We start from the raw sequence: 11,825 nt of genomic DNA on the forward strand, positions 1-11,825 counted from the left end.
TATAGACAAAGACGACAAAAGGGCTTTGGAGGGATCCTATTGGTGGAAGCAGGTGGTGGCAATGGACATGGACATAGGTAAGAGACTAACTAACGGCAACCCGCACTGAAGACCCGACAGTTAGTCCAGCATTTTCTTCCTTAGTCTATAAGAACCAACCATTTCAACCAATAGGTTCGCTCCATACTTCTTATGTCTTCTTTGTCTATCGCTTTGTCCATAAGTTTCAATAATCGGCCCGCTAGTGAGGAAAAGCGTAGTAGTGCTTGTACGAAAAGCAGGTTTTCCTAGAAAATTGCTCGACGTAAAACGTTACCTCGATTACATGGTTTTCTTTTAAAGGTGCTCTGTTAATTCTCGTCTTTTGATGTTTCAATTTTCGTTCCTATTTTTCTAGAATTTTGTTCATCCAAATCAAAAGTTTTCGTTGAATATATTTTTGGACGGTGTATGTTCATCAAAAATGGGCCAATGGACTGATAATGCAAGTCAAGCTTCAGTTAATCAGAGTTTCGTTAATTGCAGAATTTTGTTAATTGCAACTTACTCCTGGATCAGTGAAAAAAAAAAGAATGATATGCGATCGATAAGTTACTACTAACCAATTTCTGCTGACAGAGATCTTGTGCTCTAAGTAAGTGAAGACACATTGATTGACATCATCTTCTACGGTAGCACTTATCATGGTTTTTTTTCCTACAAGTTTTTACAGTCGAAGATACATATACTTGCACCGATTGAACTGATAAAACCGTACCGGGAAAAATCGTGGTATATATGACGTTATACATCGTTTGTTTTTCGAATGACGCCAATTCGACTTATATAGGAATAAAATTTGCCTTCAATTGATAATGTAGGCAAAATGGGCTCTTATAAGCTGGAATAAAGGTATCTCTCACTTTCAGCGCGTGCATAGGTCTCTCATTTTTCCTGCTTGCATTCAGACGAGAGAAAAAACTAATTTTACGGAGGGAGGAAGTTCAGTAGGCTTCTTTCATCCGTGAGACGACCACCTTTGATCTCTGACCCCTCATAAAAGTCAACGCTAACCATACTTGGCAGATCGTGCGGTCTCACCAACGGTGTCGAGTATGCCTCATTGATGAGCTCCTCAAACCTAACACTAGTTGTCTCTTTAATAACGCTTTTAGGAAGAAGCACTTAAAAAACTTCAAATTTACCACAATACTGGTAAAAAAAGTAGCTCGGATCAAGAGTCCAGACTCTTATAAAATTATTAGAGAAGAAAAAATACTCTTGATTCAAGCGATTTTTCCTTGAATCGAAGATTCCAAGCCTCTAATTTATTCGAATTTCCATTTGAATCAAAAGTATTTTTTCTTGTCAATGTTTTTAAGAGTCTGGACCCTAAATCCAAGTTACTTTTTTTACCAGTGAAAGGCAGATTTGTATTTTGGAAAATAATCAAGTCAGACGAGCATTCTGATGCAGGAACGTTGCAAGATAGGGTAAATTTCAGAAATCACGACGGTCGCTGTCTCGAAAAAATGCATACACAAATTTTTGTGTAAATTTCTGATTTTCTTTTGTATCATTAAAAATTTACAAAGTGCTTGAAAGTTTGTCCCAAGCCGGGATCAGCGCGGCGCGACGCTCATTTATGACGCGCAGAAAAGCGCAGAGCGAGTTCACGCCTCGCGTCATCGCGCCTTCAATTTTACACACGCAACACGGACATCCATCAAGTACGAATAGTTGTATCCCTGCGCCGCGGCCGTCGTGAACGCGCATCCTTTCCCTTGCTCTGCCTGTATCCATATTGTGTTTGTATCCGTTTGCCTTACTTGTAATAATGCTTCACAGGCTACGTGAGTAACACAGCCAAAAATAGGCGAGATGTAATCCGGCCTCCTTTTTTAACTTATCTCTCGAACAAGAGCGACAACACTAACAGCGGAAGCACAGAAGGGATAATCGCGAGTTGACGCCTCGCGCCATCGCGCCTTCAATTTTGCACATGCAACACGGACATCCATCAAGTACGAATAGTTGTATCTCTGCGCCGTCGACAACGCGCACCCTTTTCCTTGCTGTGTTAATCTGTTGCCATTTGGGCTTGTTTTCATTTGTCCTATTCGCGCTGTTATACTGCTATTCCGTTGATTGTGTTTTGAAAAAATGTAACTATTTCGCTTTTAAGGCCACGGATTGTCTCCAAATATTCGTCTTGATGAGAAGAGGCGGCAACAAGAGCGGCAAAATACACAAATTTTTGTGTAAATTTCTTATTTTTTTTTTTTTTTTTTTTTTTTTTTTTTTTTTTTTTATCATTAAAAATTTACCAAGTGCTTGATCAAATTTACCTGCCGAGTATAGACATGTTTTAATGTATGAGCTTCCGAATACTGAGTATTTCCACTGATGTACATTGAAGTTCGTGCACTCTTGTAGTTGCAATGCTGACTCACCTTATTGTGAGCGAATGAAAATAAGCAGTGGAGTGGCTGTATAAAATTCGGAAAAGAAAAAAAATCAAGCTCGCACCGATTCTTTTGAAAAAAGAGAGGATCCCAAGACTTCGAGGTCAAGGGGACAGAAAATCCGCCACGTTTCGACGTTATACTGCAAAACTATTCCTGAGCACGAATGGTTGTTTACTTATAGTTTTCCGTTTCTCCTACAGCAGAGCTTAGTGTGATTTGCATACTATCATCACTCTGTCAATATTATTTCATTAGATCTATTCATTTATTCGGAATCGGCTCAGTTTTGAGGATTATATAACATGATAAGGACAGTATTCAGTTTCCAAAACTGGATTTACTTATTGTACCTTTTCCCGAAAATACTGAAATTGGCTAACTTTTCGATGCATTTGCTGTAATTTAATTATGGGCGCAGAATTGGTGAATGTTTTCCCTTAAATAAGATATTACTTATAATGTACTCAAAAATATACTCCAGGATAAACGGTCAATTTTGTGCTCTCAGTCGCTTAATAGCAACTGCATGGAAAAATTCGCTATTTTTAGTTATTTCCGCGTCAAATCACGACGTTAGACCCAATTTCAGACATAAACACTACTCGCAATAACATTTAAAACTATAGTCGTCGTTAAATAATGCTATTAAAAAATAAAATTTGCCACGTATAAATTTGTGTGCGCATTTAAAATTTTTGATTAATTTTCGGGCGCATATGTGCCCCTGACTTTTCTCTCTATACTGTTTTTCCTTTAGACGAAACATTTTGTATCACGCACCAAGACTGCTTTTCTTTACTGACTTACTAAGAAAGAACGCCATATGAACCTTCAGGCGTTGCCAAATTTCCTTCGAAAAATCACGAATTTTCAGGAAAATGTGTGAATATTTTTTCTCCAATTTTTAAGAGGATTTTGTTTGAACTTTTATCTAAAAAGTCTGAAAATTTCAAGGAGATATATGCATAATTTTCTTCAAAAATACATGTTTTATTCGGGGAAATTTGGCAACTCTCGAATGTTCATACGACGTTCTTCCTTAGCAGGGCAGTATAGGTCTATCATTTTGTTCTAAAAATTGGTGCAGATAGGAAAAATAGCTCGCTTTGCGTCTCATTGGACGGATACAAAGATCCTTAATAAGAGAAAATCAAGTCGAGATATTAATTAAAAGACACCATGCAGATATTCATCCCCATCTCAGAAATACGTTCACTTAACTGGATCTAAAGAACCACCGCACTCTGCCAGGCGGACGTCCTTACTTTTCCTCTTCTCCGCCATGGAAAATCCAATATTCCATCGGCCTTGTTTGCACGCGCCGGCACTTGATACACGGATGGAAATATTAACAGGTGCTCCAGCAAATTCCGGAGATTCTTGCGAAAGAAAAGCTTATTTCCGCGAAGCATCACCCGTAACACACGGCTACTACGCTGCCGTGCTAAGGAAGAACGCCGTATGAACATTCGAGAGTTGCCAAATTTCCTTTGATAAATTGTTCATTTATGAGGAAAATTATGAATATTTTTCCTCGAAACTTTCAGAAGCTTTAGATCAAAATACAAACAAAATTCTCTAAAAAATTGGAAGAAAAGTATGCATAAGTTTACCAGGAAATTCGTGTTTTATCAAAGGAAATTTGGCGACGCCTGAAGGTTCATACGGCGTTCTTCCTTAGCGCGGCAGTACGGCCAGCCCTCAAGCAATCCCTTATAACATTATGTTGAACTTGAAAGGACCTCGTGGGCGTTGATATACGCGCTGGAAAGCGGAATGGAGAGGCCTTTCAGGGCGTTCGCGAAAAAACCCCCCCTCCTTCGCTCCTCTCGATTGACATTGACCTACATAGCGGGGCCGGGCTTAAATTTAACTCGATGAAAATCAATGTTCCAGGCGCACGGGCGGGACGCATTGCGTAATAACTACCCTGTTGAGCCTGGCCTTCTCCCCGGGCGCTTCCCGAGGACAGGCTCGAATTTTACAGTCACTCATTCAGCATCACTGCTTCACTGCTTGTCTCAATTTTCATGATTTAAATAGCAAGCGACACATTTATCTCTCGAACAGTGTTCGGAACTCACCTTTGAGTTTTAGGAGCCATGTGGCGTATAAAGCCCGATTTTTAGGCGCCATTGAATATTTTTTAGGGGCCAAATTGACTTTTTGCCTCTATATTACGGCACATTGAGTGGAAAGTTAGACGCAAGATGTTTTCGTAACAGAACTAGTAAGTAGCTGTAACTTGGGGAAGACAAGAGCACTAAGAATGAAATCGTGAAGAATAGGAAAAGCTTTCACTTGCTGAAAATTTCGAAGGATCACCCAATATGAAAATTCAGATTTTTAGGGTGAAATTCTTAGGGGCCACGTTGGTGCAGAGCCTTCATTTTTTAGGCGCCATGCCGATTTTTTAGGCGCATTTGGCGCGTTGGCACCTGTGGGTTTCGAACACTGCTCTCGAAATTGATATGGTGAGAAATATATATTTTTGTAATTCCTGCCTCCATACCAAAGTCACATCTTTGTAATGAATTGAGGGGCTTGGAGGACAAGGCGCATAAGTGCAGTTTTTAAAAAGAATGATATATTCATGAACTCAACTAAAACTAGTTTCAAAGTACATATAGACAGTGTAAGTCGGCAATCACACAGCTCAGTTTGCGACTTCGCAGACTTCCTGTTATACTTTGTTTTTTAAACGGAAAACTACTCAACGGCAAACTGCCGTGATTTTTCTTCTCTGTGGGGAGAAAAGTCTGCCGAAACCTCAAGGAATGATGTCAATTTGCTCTCCCTTTAAAAGAAGAACATAGAGGCGGAGAATTTCAGACACAGCAAACGAGATATGTGAATAAGAACTTGATTACTTTCTTTGGAAGGGGACGAATTTGGTATCCAAACTTAAGAGATCTGTAGCTGCACCGTTGAAAATCGTAAAATCTTGTTCCCATATTGCAGACAAATCGAGTCAACTGACTTGTAGATCGAGTGAAATGAGACAGCTCCAAATCGCAAAGGCTACTATAACAGTTTGGAGCCCCTTTAGTTTAGAGTCATTTTAGGCCGTTAGAGTCGAATCAATCGAAAAGTAGTTAATTCGACTCGAAAATAGAGTATGAAAGTTGACTGGATCCCACCTCCAACTTGGGAACAATATTATTATTATTATATTTATATCAAGGAGTCCTATAATGACCGTAAGCCCATGGTAGCTTTTTATCGAATCTAGGGGGCTAAAATTTTCCTCTGGTGGGCAAAGGCTGTCATGGTAACATCGTTCTGGATCGCAACGTCGCACAGTAGAACGAGCTAATAGAAGAGGTCGAACATGAAATTGTTGGCTGAAATTTCAAAATTTTATGTTTATTTCGTCACAAATTCAATTTTAAGGGGTGTTTCTGAGAGAAAATTTTTCAAGGAAACCAAAAGAGTCACATTTAAACTGTTTTATGTCATATTTTCGAAAAGATACGCTTCCAAAGTTGCCAGCAGGCCGATTATTGAAATTGATAGACAAAGCTATAGACAAAGAAGACGTATGGAGTATAGAGCGATGTCTATTGGTTGAAGTGGGTGGTTCTTGTAGACTAGGGGAGAAAATGATGGACTAACTATAGAGTCTCTCGTGGGTTGCCTTTGGTTAATCTATTTCCCACCACCTTTGTCTTGCAACCACCTGCTTCCACCAATAGGATCCCTCCAAATCTCTTTTGTCTTCTTTGTCTATAGCTTAGTCTATCAATTTCAATAATCGGCCCGCAGATTTAGTCCAACTTCTTCTATCGATTCGTTCCATTGTGCGTCGCGTCATCGGTTTAATTTGCCCTTCCATCGGTGCCTCGAACGCCTTGATAGCTGCCGAGGGTAAGGTTGGGGGGAGGGGGGAGGTGGAGGTGCGGGGAGCGGGGCGCGGGGCTGTGGAAAGGGTAGTGCAATGTCCGGAGCCCACAGGACGTCAACCTTGGCCGGGAACCGGGTCAAGTATACCCCTCTCGCGCCAAGCTGGAGCCTTCTCCCGGCTCGCTCGAGCGTTAAAGCTCATACTTAGCTTGACACGAATCGATTCACTGATAAAACACCCCGCGGATTTTGGCTATTTTCGGCCAAATCCGGCCTTCTGCGCAGCAGAATTGCCCGAGTCGCTAATTCCATTCAACGCCCAACTGATGACCCTCCTTAGTGGAGCGTTAATGCGTATCGTTTTTGCATAATGAGTATATAGATAAACTCATGAGGTATTTAAAAGAAAATCGTATTACTTGCTTCAATCGTCATTCTTGCTTCTTCAAACCACTTTCTAAGGTGAGGATTGTAGTTCATCATATTTTACCGTGCATATGTGTGTTCCGGCAGCCAATTAAAGGGGTGATTTTTCAAATCGCGAAGTTCTGTTCACCCGAAAGTATTACTCTTGACCAAACAGGAAATACTAATCCAACAGAAAACGCAAAATTGGAGGAGCCTACAAAACCATTAGGAATCAGTAAGTTACCTTAATAACCGTCTCTAAAAGGCCAGTTTGGAGTAAGAGTTTGAGCTTGCTCTCTCATTTTAACTGCAACCACGTGGTCTTTTGTGCAAATCAACCGAAACTTGCCAGTTTGTAGAGTGTGATAATCTATTTGAAAGGGGGAAGAATCATTAAAGAAATTTCTAGTTTTCGCTAATCCAGCGAGGGACTTACGCTATTAACACAAGATGAGGGATTCCCTTTTTTCCCCATAGGATACCTAGATATTCTAGAGACCTGCTGCCTAGAACAGCTAAGAAATGGGCAAGTCAAACCTCCCTTCATCATCTGAAAATACTGAGTAGTGGTTTCATAAGAATATATCCAACAGTTTAGATAAGACTAGGGGACCCTCTGCTCGCCTCGTGGTCCAACCCCCGAAAGAGCGTCGCGCCGTGAACGTTATGCGTTACGCATCACTCTTATAATCGTATCTCATAGAGTAAGATTAGTGATATGGATACGCTTAAACGACGCAAATGCATGATAGTAAATTGCTCATTCGACTTTCTCAATGGATCCATAAATTTCGCGCCATGATCTCCCTCCCAGCGGATGAAAGAGAAAAAACAACCTTATCCTCATCATCGGGCAAGGTAGGACGAATCCGACGGAGAAAATGATGCGACTTATGTAACAAAACAACAGGTAAACCCTACACCTCCTCAAATGACGCCAATCGTCCAGGGGGGGGGGGGGGGGGGCAAGGAGACGAAGAAGAGGAGCGGTGTGCCCCCCTCCACCCCCCACCACTTCATACGATCTAAAGAGCGGACGAAGGAGTGCAGATCGGAAGGAGCGAAAAGAGGAAAGTAAGGTGGGCACGGTGGAGGACGGGGGGGAGGGGGTTTAGATCGTTGACCTTGACCTGTTACAGAGGAGAGCGAGTATGACTCGCAGGTCGCATCGCATCGCATCCGTGTCCAATCAGCGATCGGGCCTGATGCAGCGCAGCATCCCACCGGTCACGGTCGGTGGATCCGATGGAAACGGGCCATTTTCCACTTTTCTCTCGCGGGTTTCGCCGCGGGTCCGACGTCGGCCCGGCAACCGTGTCTGTGACAATTCTGTCCGCATCGGTGCCCGCGCCTGCCTGCTGGGATGCGCTCTTCGCTCGCCCCGAAAAGAGCGGGAAGAAAGGAAAATCGAGCTGGAAATCAGGAGGCCATTACACGCAGTACCATTTTCGATCCTTAGAGTGGCTACGATCGAGGGAAAAACGTATCAGCATCGAGACGTTCAAAATTTCTGTTCATAATGCTGGCGTGCTAAGGTAAAACACCGTATGAACCTTTAGGCGTTGCCAAATTGTGTTTGGTAAAACAAAAATTTCCTAGTAAATTTGTGAATATTTGTCCTCCAATTTTTCAGAGAATATTTTCCTTATTTTGATCCAAAGATCCTGAAAATTTCAAGGAAAAATATTCGTAATTGTCCTTAAAAATACACATTTTATCAAAGGAAATTTGGCAACTCTCGAATGTTCATACGGCGTTTTTCCTTAGCACGGCAGAATTGGTATCGACGGTGTAAGTCGGCAATCGCATAACTCGGTTTGCGACGTCGCAGACTTCCTGTCATACTTTATTTTTTAAACGGAAAACTATTCAACGGTAATTATTTAAAACTGCCGTAATTTATCTTTTCTGTGCGAAGAAAATCCTGCATAAACTTCAAGGAATGATGTCAATTTGTTCTCCTTTAAAAAAAACATAGAGGCGGAGATTTTCACACACCGCAAACGAGATTTGTGATTGCCGACTTACGCCGTCGATATAATTATGTTTAGGACGTTTCGCCAATGGAGCAAGGCGAGGGAAACACTCTATTAATCCTGCCGGATGATTGTTGAAATTGATAGACAAAGAAGACATAGGGAGTATGGAGCAACCCTATTAATTGAAATGGGTGGTACCTCCTAGGAACTCTCCCAGGAGAGAACCTGTTGGTGGAAGCGGGTGGTTGCAATAGACAAAGGAAGTAAGTAATAAACTAGTAATGACAACTCACGAGAAACCCTAAACTTAGTCCATCATTTTCTCCCTTAACCTATAGGAACCATCCATTTTAACCGATAGGGTTGCTCCATACTCCCTGTGTCTTCATTGTCTATCGCTTTGTCTACACACACACGCTTTGTTGAACACATTTTTTGGGAAAGCCCTGTCAACACTACTAGCAAAAGTTCACGGAACTTTGCGCGAAAGTTAAGTTTCGTAAACCTATCTCTAATGGACAAGGTCTTCCATTCATAAGAAATGAACGAAACCTATGAAAGAACAAACATAAATGTGGATTAATGATTTTAACTTCCGCCGCCGCGCCGCGCCGACAGCACCGTGTTTGGCGCAATGCGTGAAGTATTCACGCAATCTTGTAGGCGCTATGCGTCTCCCGCTGATCGCACTGTGCTTGCCGCAATGCGTGAGGTATTCATGCATTCTTATAGGCGCTATCCGTTTCACGCTGTTCGCAATGACCGCATGTGTTTGATGCAATGCGTGAAGTATTCGTGCAGTCTTGTAGGCGCTAATATGTGTTACATGCCGATTGCCGCGCCGAAGGCTTCTCCTTTACATCTCAAGTCCTCGTCATTATTTCTCTCTAGGTAAGTGGCGCCGTTCCAGGCCAAATTGCGTGATTGGTTTCTCTCTTAACTCGACTAATTAAAGGTGCTGCCTCTTGTATCACTGAAAGACACCAAAGGTAGAAATTACTATACTCTCAGAAAATTAGAGATTTTGTCGCCTTTTCTCGTTTGTAATTTTTTTTTCTGAATCCGATTTCTTTTTATACCTACATTTAAAAAAATTGCAAAATTTGCCGCCCCCTATAGATTTGCCGCCATGGGCCGCGGCCCATGTGGCCATACCCCCTTAATCCGGCCCTGCTTGTTCGACGATTCACCTGTTCATTCGTCACAGTTTTTTGAAGTTTCGGGAACTGCACTATACAAACAAAAATTGCATCCTGTCCTATCCTTTCCATATTTTCCCAACCAGCAATCAATTACGCCGGAAATTTTGAAACACCTTAATAATAGTGCATGTTCTTTAAAATGAATTTATGCTCGAAGATAGGTTTATTTCCGTATCCAAATGCAGAAGTACTAAAGAATTACTTCGATATTGTTGCTTCGGTGTTTTGGTGTTCGGTGTCTTAAAGCCAAGTACCACAACTGAATATTAACAGAGGTATTTAAAGATGATATAAATGACGTCATCGCTGAGTTAGTGCATGATATGTTTCTCTTTGGTCTTTGGTCTTGGTCCAACTTTGGTTCCATCAACCATAGATGCAAGTATTCCGACCGGCTACTACGCGTACATTACCAATGAGACAGAGGTCAAAATGCCTGTACACTATCGCGGCGCACTCAATAATGAATAATCTGTCAAGACAGGGAGCTGCCTGTTTCTCGAAGGAAATTTAAAATAAAATCGAACAATTTTATCACAACCGGAAAAATGTATCACTGAGTGAGAACTTCCGCTCTCTTATTCAAAATTTTACTGGGCGTACTAACATCCTTAACACAAGAAGACCTCTTTTTATTGCAACGAGTAACTGCCAAGGAAATGTTTTCTCTGTCTTAAGGAATCTGTTTTCTCTCAATGCGGATGACGTCATCTCGTGTCACATGTCAGGTTTTGCTTCCACCGACATCGGACGAAGAGAAATACTTTGGAACGCGACTTTGGATGCTTGAACGGATTTTATTAAGGGCTGTCCGTAAATGACGTCGGGTACTGAAGAGGAAAGGGCCCACGGAAGTTTGGGATTTCCAGACAAAATTCCTAAAAACTAAGGGTCGGAAGAGAGGAAGGGGCCTGACACTGAGACCGAGGGAGAAAGGGATCAGAAAAGCGGAAAAAGTAACTGACCTCATATTATTTGGACGCTCCTTTTTATTACTTTATTACGTACATAAGTGACTGATCTTGAGACGAACTTTTCATGGCCGAATTATTATGTGTCTCTATAAACGTTGTCTGGGAATGATGGCCAGAGAATTGGCCAGCCATTGCGTCAATTTGCGAAAGTGAAAGGACGCAGAGTAGAGGCGTGCTGTAATGAAATCGGTCGTTGTGCCACCTCGGGAAATTGAGGACTGAGCGTAAGCAATAAATCAAGTTTTGTTTGTCTCTTCTCGGAAATTTCCTTTAAAAGTGTCCGGCGTGGGACTGCGAATTGGACGTATTTCTGCCGAACGGAACTATGTGCATCATGACGTGAGCCCTGTTATGCATATATTCTTACGGGTCTCACGGCTCATGTCTTAATGCACATAGTTCCGTTCGGCAGAAATACGTCCAATTGTGATAGCGGCCCATACGTGTCGCACCGGGAAAGTTTCTTTTGTTCAAGATCCTAGGATGCTTAAAATTCGTCTCAAGCGATGAAAAGCTGTACGACGCCGATAAAGCTTCCTTCTATTTATACCTCTCCGTTCAATGCCTTCCTGGAACAGGAGTCTCGAGGGATTTCCAGCCTCATTACTTATTGTTAGCGGATAGAACCCGTGTGGACAGCAAATTGTGCTTTTTCCTTCATCGGTGGGCACAGAAAAACAATTCAGATCTAAATTCGTTCCGGAGCACACAAACTTTACTTATTAACTACCCCTGGGAAAGTATCAAAATAAAAATGTGTAATAATAAACAAACAGAAACTTCAAATTATACTGGGATTTCTCAATCCGCACTGATGAGACCATTCCGCATAATAGGCGTGGCCTCGTTTTCCTCAACGAAATCGGAAAAACCGCGTTTCTTATTGACATTGTTGCACCATCAGATGCCAACATAGCTCAAAAATTGGCCGAAAACTGGAGAGGTACGCGCCTCTGGCTCATGAAGTTGAAA

The sequence above is a fragment of the Bemisia tabaci genome, chromosome 5 (assembly GCF_918797505.1).
Source record: "Bemisia tabaci chromosome 5, PGI_BMITA_v3".
Lineage (NCBI taxonomy): Eukaryota > Metazoa > Arthropoda > Insecta > Hemiptera > Aleyrodidae > Bemisia > Bemisia tabaci.